This window comes from Macrosteles quadrilineatus, unplaced genomic scaffold (genome assembly GCF_028750875.1).
Source record: "Macrosteles quadrilineatus isolate MER2022 unplaced genomic scaffold, UCM_ALF_1.0 Scaffold_4__1_contigs__length_99947679, whole genome shotgun sequence".
Lineage (NCBI taxonomy): Eukaryota > Metazoa > Arthropoda > Insecta > Hemiptera > Cicadellidae > Macrosteles > Macrosteles quadrilineatus.
In genome coordinates, this window is record NW_026542597.1 from 14,148,750 (window position 1) to 14,159,358 (window position 10,609).

The window sequence follows — 10,609 nt, forward strand, 5'->3', positions numbered from 1 at the left end:
GATTTGACAACCTAAGTTGATTAATCCTATAATATAACCCCCAACATACACATATTAAAACTTACATCTATTTGGTGCTGTATTTACGCACTTTTTATGCGTACTATTTCAAGTAAAACTCATAAAAATCAGTTAAATTTGCCCAATCGTAATACTTAGACATCGCTTTGTTCAAAATTGTACCTTAGAAAATAAGTACCGCTGAACCCCGCATTTTTAAGGAATAATCTTCCCGGTGGCATATCAAAATCGTGAACTGACAGTTGCAATAATAAATTCAAACTCACTAAAATCTATTATATTATTAAAGTGATACAATCAAATTTTATGTAAACGGTTAAGGTCATTTACCAAATAAAAACATAGGCATATGGCACATCAAAATGAAGCTTAGAGTGTGTAGATTTTCCGAAAAGTATTGATATGGATGAACTCCCTAGGAGCTCTGCCCCACAGGCTAATTTCGAAAGGGCTACGCCTAGCATGTTTTGGAATTTAACGTTATTCGATTAATTTAATGAACAACAGCTGTTGAATGCGATTGACAATATAGTTTGTTTGTTTACATTTTTGTTTACTTATTTTATTATTCACTTTTATTATGATCTTAAAAGAGGTGCGGTGAATGGACAGTGAAGCTATTTCTGTTTGATACAAGGGAGTGATTAAGGCCTGGTTTCCCCAAAATGGTGTAAACTACGTTTATAATAAACTAGTTTATTTTTAAACTCCGTTTAAAATGTGTGTTCGGGTTCTCCAACATTTTACTGGCTTCGTTTAAGATAAACGGCAATTCGAGCGGTTGGCAATCCTGAATGTGTATTTGTAAGGAATCTTCAGTGGGCTTTGGGCTAGTGTTTCCTACAACCACCACAACGCTACGCTACAACTCAGTAGAGCAGACAGCAAAGTGCGAATGCAGCTAGAATAACATCACTGTTTAAGGTTATGTTATCAAGTTATTATAAGTTGTTGTCAAATTCAGATTCATTCCATTTATTGAAATGGTCAATTCTGTCCCTTATTTTAGTAGGCCCTCTCTAAGCTAACCCTAAACCAAGCCTATTTTCGTCCAAATGAATTTTCCTACAGTCACCCGACAAAGTTGGCTTCCTTGTACTGTTTATAGTACAGAAAGCTGCTAATTGCTGCATATTTATACTTTGCCGTACGGTTTATACTTTGCCGTACGGTTTATACTTTGCCGCACATCAGGATTCCAACGAAACAACATAAAACAGCGTGGTTCTATTATGCACGTAATCCGTGTACGCTTGGAAATAGGTTGGCAAAACTTAACACTATTCGTGCTATCGACATGTTTGAACATAAAAGTTGCATTTATTTCAATGTTAAGCAATTGCGGGAATTCCCGTCATCAGCACCCAACGTGTTAAAGATAATAATACTATGAGCAGCTGATTGACTATTATAACTACGATTTAACCCGTCATTTCGTGTTTATAGTTTCGGTATTTCTGAACTTTCTGGACTTTTCTTTTAAACGTTTTTAAAACGTTCCTACGTTCTTAATAAATAAGAAAATACCTTTAAAGCATTTTTTTAAGGCGCGGAAACCACTTCAAATTACAAAAACATACGGAACTATATTCTCAATACGCGGAGCACATTTCTTGCCGAGGAAAAATAGCGGAGTGATACGGACCGCGGGTACTACTTTCTCTAGGGCACCATTTGTGTTGCCAGCTGAACCTAAAAACGTGTTGTATAGTGTTTGAAAGACTAATTATTTATATGCTTTATAGTGACTGTAGGAAAAATATAATGTGTAACACGAGTGAAAAAGGCCTTTGCTGCACTCGAGATCATTCCGCACGAGCCGCGTGCAGCAAAGTGCCACTTTCACCACTAGTTACACAAATAACTATTGTAGTTGCTTCAATTATTATTGTTTTAACACCTACTTTTTGTTTTATTTGAGGTTGTGTTACTGTTGTAACTTACTAATTTGAACTCAGTTTATTTTATCCCCAGTAGTTAAACCAAGTCGAGAGGTGGTTTAGTTTGAACTTAGATTAATACCTAGTTTAAATTTGGGGAAACACAAATCAAAGTTAAACTAAGTTTAAAATCACCGTTTAACTTAAAACTAAGTTTAAATGAGTTGGGGAAAGCGGGCCTAAAGGTGTTCGAAACACGATGAATAAGAGATTAACAAACCATGTGTGTTGTTCGTTCCAAGAGGTTGTCAACGATCTTTAACAGGTCGCAATTTCATTGAAAAGTATTAAAGTAATAAATTCGTCGTGAAAGAGAGCTGCGAGTTCAGGTACAACCGTACCCACCTCGGCCACCACAGGACGTAAGGTATGAAGGTTCTACTGCTTGTAACATCCTTTCAGATGACAACTTCTCGAAATTGGGCCCTTTAGGGGCCTAAATGAAATATAAAGTCAAAGTGGCTTCTGTACACCGGTAAATTCGCGGGTAGAACCTCTTGTATAAAATATTTCTGTACTCATTGCTATTTTGTTATGCGCTATCTACACCAAATTGTCCAAACAATGTTTAACGTTTGAAGGTCTTGTAAAGCACAGATGGCATTGTAGGTGGGCAGATTACATAAGCCCCGGCCTACTGGGCCTCTACAATGTACAATAGGCCTAGCTGTGCTGGACAATAGGGGTCCAAACTATTCACAGACCATCAGTAGAGCTTTCTGCTGACAGGCTATGTTCTGCTCACTACAATATTGTATTGCGTAACATTTCCTCTTTATAGAAAAATATTTACGTAATAAAGTTAAAACATGGGTTTTAAAAAACTACTGTAACTTTCAAAGTTGTAGAAGTGCTATCTGTGGACTTATAAGAATTCAAGTGAACCCTAGTTTGCATAATTTACCCCTGCCGCAGCAAACCTGCAGACTATGCTAATTTCAATGATATACAGAGTGTAAATTAAGTATTGAAACAAATCTGTATGTTTTAATAGATAGAAATATTCTGTTTGTAGCATTGATTCTTGACAAAGGTTCCGCAATTTTTGACACCAAAAAGATTGTTTAACCCCCCTAACAGGGTAGGGGGTAGGGGGTGACTTATTTTTTTCAAAAAGCAGCCCCAATTGATTGACCACTCATTTTAAAGGGCTTGTCAAAAGAAACACAATGACGGAAATCGGAGGTGAATATCTCACCCCTATCCAAAATGGCACGTATTCCAAAATGTGTGCTTTTTCACATCAATCAAATTTTGGAATACCCACCATTTAGACTAGGGATGAAATATCTATCTTGGGTTTGCACCATTTTATTTATTTTGACAAACCCTTCAAAATAAGGGGTCACTCAATAAGGGCTGTTATAAAAAAAAAATCAATCACCCCAACCCCTACCCTGTTAAAGGGGTTAAAAGATATTGTTGATGTAAAAATTGTAGAACCTATGTTAACAATCAATTCCACAAACATAATATTTCTATCTATTTCGGTTTTAAAATTATAGGATGTGTTTCCATATTTGTGAAATAGGTGCTTTTTCACATACAGTAAATCAAGTTTTGGAATACGTGCCATTTTGGCTAGGGGTGAGATATCCACATCGAGTTTGCATCACTGCGTTTCTTTTGGCAAATCCTTCAAAATGAGGGGTTACTCAATAGGGGTTGCTTTTTGAAAAAAATAAGTCACCCCCTATTTCCTACCCTGTTATGAGGGTTAAAAAATATTTTGATGTAAAAAATTACGGAACCTTTGTTAACAATCAACGCCAAAAACAGAATACTTCCATCTATTTCGGTATAAAAAACATATTTTTGTTTCAATGCTTAATTTACACACTGTATATACAAATTTCAAAAATCGGGTTTTCAGCCTCTGGGGACATCAAAATAAAAAAGTAAATCAGTCTCGGGCCCAGTTTGTAACGTGCCATCTACGGTAATAGCTATTTCCCTATCGGAACATCAGCTAAAAACCCCAATTTTTATTAAATTGGATCTAGCTTTCCACGAACCATTGTTCATCGATACCAAAATAATTTTAAAAATAGCCAACGTTGTTAACTCCTCGTCGAGTTACCCTGCACAAGAATAACAATCATTTTTGCTAAATTTTTATTTTACGTTTCGTGTGAAAACTTTTTAAATCACCGGTCACATATTGAAGAGTGATTAAACGTGAACAACAGTAAAAGAGGGGGCAATTTACGGGTTGATCGTTAATGAAAAACGTGGACGAAACCTGTTTGGACAAAGTCCTTACAACTACTTCTATCATTAAGCTTCGACGATTGATTCTACTGTTGTCACTTCTTTTCTATTGAAACCCAATCATTTGTTGTTGACTAAATTAAAACAAAACATCGTTTTAGTTTACAAATTACTCCTCTTTCGTTGTTATCAGTTTGTTAGTAATGCACTTTACGATAATACACATTTTACTCAAATTTCTAAAGTGTATAGGTAGTATAGTTAGATTATCGTATGGTTGGTTTATCGAATGGTTGGTTTATCGACTGTTTGGTTTATCGAAAGGTTGGTTTATCCAATGGTTGGTTTATCGAATGGTTGATTTATCGAATGGTTGATTTATCGTATGGGTTATTTATCGAATGGTTGATTTATCGAATGGTTTGTTTATCGAATGGTTGGTTTATCAAATTTTTGGTTTATCGGATGGTTGATTTATCGTATGGGTTGTTTATCGAATGGTTGGTTTATCGAACGGTTGATTTATCGAATGGTTGATTTATCGAATGGTTGGTTTATCATATAATAGACTAAAGAAAGGAGTAATCTAATACCTAGAAGGTTCTCGTCGTCTAAAAAGCGATCACTTTTTCGATTATATTAATAATTAAGGTAGGCTTAAAATCACCTGGCCAATACCCTAAAATCCGTTGTGACTGGTACGAATCGAATCCAGGGCCCCAGGATATGTGACGTGCTAAAACTCCATTTTTATAGCATTTAGTAAATATGCAAACTTCCTATGAATGTTAGTTTTTGATGTTTTGCCAATTCATTCTTGATTTAAAACATAACGGATAAAGACCTGTGGATATTCTTTATTCAGGTCTGAGCTATTTTCGATTCCAAAACAAAACAACTCCACAATAACATTAACGATCAAAACACCTAGATAGGTTCCACCTTTCGATTTGGAATCTGCAAATAAAAATCGCACACTACTGTAAAATCGAAACCTTTTTTTGTGTTCCATTCCTAGTTAAACCATTTACTATTGGATACAGAAGGTTAAACTTATGAGTGCTGATGTTGAAATGAGTCTCTTTTCTGTAAGTTGTACACTTTATTGTTTGGCGATACTAGAGTGAAGGCAGTAACATACAATAATATACTTGGTTGAAATGGATGTCAATTTGTTGAAAAAGTAAGAAATAAATAGGAAACAAAAGACGCAACACACAACGAAATAGTATATTTCATTACTAGGACCGAAAGTGGCATTTTCCGGCGCGCGCTCAAATTTTTTTGTGAGGCGAAGCCGAACACAGGGAACACCAATTTCACGTGCGAGGCGAAGCCGAGGACGGGAATAATGGAGCAAGTGCCGGATAATAACTTTCGGTACGAGTTATGAACGATACTTTTCATCACGACGCAAAAATACACAAACACAGTAGGCCTAGCAGACCTCATCAGTAATATTACAATAATTATCTATCAAACAATTTGTTTAAACATAAAAATAAAATAAAATCTTCTAAAAGTAAACCTATGTTCATTTTTGTTTGATTTTTAAAACATAAAATAAAATAAAATATTCTAAAGGAAACCTTCGTATATTTCTCAATACTTCAAACATCAAAATAAAAGATTAAAACGACTTTGAACAATACATACAGCTGATTTGAATCATTAAATTAAACTGTAACAAAACCCTAGCGCGCGTAGTGAATAAATGGAAAACTTATTGAGAGCGAGGAAAAGTAAATTTAGAGCGAGGGAAAATCAGCTGATCGATTTTCCCTCGCCCTAAATTAGAGCTTGGGAAACGGCTACTTTCATTGATGTCAGCTGTTATCGAAAATAGTTACTTTCGGTGAGGAGTGATGAAAACATTTTCTTTTTAGTTTCCAGCTGATAATGAAGATGGGAAATCTATCAAGGATTGTTTTAAGTTTATGGTTCCACTACCTATTAATCAGTAGTTTGCAATATACATTTTCATTGTAACTTAATAACTAGAATAACAAACACAGAGATCCACCCTGTGTGCACGTCTACAATATCACAATCATGTTTCCATCCAGCTCGCCGCTTCTCGTTATGTGTGACTGGTGTGAAATTGGAAAAGTGCCGCATTGCGAAGCTTTCTGTAAGTGTGTATGTTCATTTCATGTATATAATACTATGCACGATAGCTTAAATGTATTTCAAGTCAATTATTGTATACATCAATCCGAAAAACACCTATTTTAAGATAGAATCACGATATTATGAGGGGGAATAAATGGCCAACACTCTTGCAGCTTTCCATTCTCCTATAATGTACATTTTATATGGTATTAGACTATGAAGGACTATTCTTGTTTTTATTCTTCCAAATAATATAACATGTTCAACTGTATTAATATTTCGAAAATCTTTCGTTGTCAACAGCAAGATTTATTTTTAGCAACTTCAGTGGATGAATAGGAAGTTGTTACTCATCCGTCATAAATATTTTGACAAGGCTGAATTTTTAATGAAGTAATAGAACTCCCTGTATTTAATCTAAGACTAGCCAACACAAGTAGACTTTTCTCATCCCATTGTACTTTTTCAAGCTCGTTTTCGTGTCTAATTCATTCCCGGTGACACTGATCGCTATTGTCGACGAGATTTTGTATCTTTTAGTTTAGGGTTAATTTAATTATTTTTGTTTTACTGTTTGCTTATATAACTGGGGGACGAGTTATTGATTATGATTAGATCGTTTTATTTGGTTAAACGAGGTTTTAAATTACTGAAATAACACTAAACAAATTGTAAACAAAACACTACCTCTACAGTGCACCGGACAGAACTAACAATAATATTGACTTTACCTTATCTATAAGGATGAGAAATATACTAATGGAGTATGTTTTATCGATGGTTTAATCTATTTCGGTTTATTGGTTTTTGTGTGAAGGAACAACAAACACGTAATTGTTATAATAGTAAAGACAAAATGAGAACAAACAAATTAACTATATTAAAAAGGTTTAAATACCTGCTATCAAGCAATCCATTTAATTGCAGTTGCAACTAGTTTCGACTCCTATGTGGAGTCATCATCAGGCGGTACAAGGACTTCTTCTTTCTTCATATGAAGAGCGTCATATTTAACACGTAAAAATAAATAAACATTTACACACGACACAAAACACGTTACGGACACGAAACATTTACTGATCAGTTACGACAACAGACGACGCTAACCCGACGGAGTTTAAGTCCAGACCACTACTTGGTTTTGGTGTCTGGACTTAAACTCCGTCGGGTTAGCGTCGCCTGATGATGACTCCACATAGGAGTCGAAACTAGTTGCAACTGCAATTAAATGGATTGTTTGATAGCAGGTATTTAAACCTTTTTAATATTGTTTGGCAATCCGGAGGCTACATCCACAATGAAATTAACTATGTTTATACATAGTGCTGCACAAATATTCTTGCAAATCTGTCCTCATTTACAGATCAATTTTAATCCACACAATTTAAAAAATTAAACACATTGAACCCTTAATGGGAAAAATAATTAGCAGCTCTAGTCGTTCAGAAGCTTCTCCATACACTTTCAGCCCCAGGGAGCTAAGGGTTTGTTCCACATAGACAATAGCAGGGGTGACAAGTCAATGGCACCCTCTTTACCTTCGTACGCACATATTCAAACACACGCACGGGCACGGGGCCTAATCAACACCAACAATCACCTGCACTTTGCACCGTTGTTCGCTTAATTACTAAGGGGATTGCTTAAATATTTCATTATGAGAAGGGAGGATTAAGACCAAAAATGTTATGAGATAGCGTTACTTAGAGTTCATAAGAGGTGCCACGGTTGCAATGAGTATTTTTTATCTAGGCTTCATACAAAAATCGTAGGAATTTTTTTTTGAATTAGACAATAGTAAAAAAATTGAATGGAAATGTGAGTCTGGCGTAGGGGTGCAGTTAGATAGAAAATAGTTCACAGTACAGTAGTTACGTGACATTACAGTATTGCTATAAAAGTTATTTATCAAACATTCTGAATAAGCCATGGGTAGAACTTCAAGACAGTAAAATATTGTCCACTAAAATTAGTAATAATTTATTTAAACACTTCAAGAAATGATAATGTAATTTGGTAATTGGAAAAGGATTAAATGCATGTTGTTTCAGAAACGCTGAAAATTTTAGGGAATTTTTATTACTGCGAATTCTAATTTAAAATGTTCAGTAAAAATTTTGCTTTTTAGCGAATTTCCCATATAGGGAATAAGCTATTACCGTAGTACTCATGGTAAGACCTGGACCCGATTTATTTTTTCGTTTTGAGGTCCCTAGAAGCCAAAAACACCATCCGTTCAAATTCATATATATGTATATATATATATATATATATATATATATATATGTCCGTTAGCACGATAACTCGAGCAAAAATCATCCGATTTTGATTGAATTTGGTACAAACTTGTAAACCTACATTTATTCGAACGAGTTCGCGAACCAGCATGATCGGACTATGGGAACGGGGGTTTATGGGGGGTTTTATGGGGTAAAAATAGGTTTTTCCCATTTTTGACCCTAAAAACACAAAATTTTACAATTTCTTTTAACACCATTTTGTAGAGCATAAAAAACCAATAATTTAGTATATTGAAGCGTTATTGTGCGCCTAATGGTTACGGAGAAAATTCAAAAAAAAACTGTAATTGTAAAATCCCCATGTTATTCTTATGGAGAAAAAGTAAACTGTTGTAGTTTGCTTGTTTATGAACATATTTTGATCGAATTTGGAAAATACATTAATTTCTTACTAACCTATTAACATAAAAAACCACCTTTTTACCCTCCTGTTGCAGCAAACCTAAGTACTTGTTTAACTAATTCTATTTAAATAGGGAATAAATATGATATTTTTAAGGAGGCATTTTAGTGTAAATCCTATCAGGCTAATGGAAATTCGCTTAGTCTGCAGGTTTGCTGCGGCGAGGGTATTTATTAATAATCCATACCAGATTACAAATAAGTATGTGCATAGAACTCAAACATCTCAATCCTTCCGAGGTAGAGAAAAGCAGAGTGAACCAATCACTTAGCCTCAGTTAAAAGGATAAAGGAAACCAAAGCGAAGAAACTCGAGTAAATAAAACGGAAAACTAACTTTGCTCTCGATTCAAAACCCATTGTTCCTTTTAACAGCTAATCCTCAGACTCTGTTAGTCAAGTTTAGACTGGAACTTTAAAGAATATTTTATTTCAAAATGTTTTTCTTCTACACGCAAACAATTTGTCCTAATTAATTGTAAACATGTTTATGAATAGTGGAAATTATTAAAATTAATGACAGTAGGCTTATTACTAAGCAAGTAGTGGTTCGCAACCATTTTATCCTAGAGTTGTTTTGAATTGGAATAATGTTTCTCTAAAACAGAATTTTTACTCCGTCACTTAAAATTCAAAATAAGCTTCTTCACAAGGCTTCTTCTTAAGGATGGTGTTCACTTTAAGGCATAACAGAAATTAATATTTTAGACGTGAAAAACCATCGTACCTATGGTATAGCTAATGCAAAATGTACTATATAAAAATTAAAATTTTACAAATGGACATTTGATACGACTGAATAATTTGTAAGCTTAGAGTATCGTCAGTTTATAGTTGGTTAAACCTCGCTTGTAGCTTAATTTGATTTAAAAACTTCATTTTAATAAACTATTTGTAACCAATTATTTTCTTAATTGATTACAGTTTTAATTGAATATACATTTGAAAACAACTTAGAAGTAGTTTAAGATATCTTAAGCTGAATAAAGATTTACACGCGTTACCAATAAGAGCATTTAACACGAACCCGAATATTTATAGCCTACATTTTGTCTATAAATATTTTAAGGATGAGAAATATTCTGTATATACCTAAGTCCATACCTATGGGAACAAAATAGCTCGTCAATTCAAGGCAACATAGAAGAAAAGTCAGTAGTCATCAACTAATTAAAGGTTAAATCAAAGTCATTTGTATTATTAATGGTTTTGGCTGATAAACCATATTGTTAATTTGTAGGACTTAACCTTGAATAACAAGTTATTGACATGAGGGATCCCTCTTGTTGGGATATTTTTGAACATATTTGTTGACAGTGCCAAAAACTAAGAGTATGTCCTGAACAGGCCCAGTATACACATATTCAATCGAACAACGGAGACTATCAATTAAACTGGTTTGAACTCGTTTAAAGCCGCCATGTGGGTCCCAATTGTCGTATTCCCCTCTTGGTACGAACCATTGTCTAAGCCACGGTCTTTGACGTCAACGCAGGCTGGCCAATGACAACTAACACGTCAATATGATTTGACGTTGAAAGACATTGTCATAGGCTATGTCAGTGGCGGGGGTGACGGTTTGGGGCCGACAAAACGTTTTGGCATTGAATGAATATGAAATGG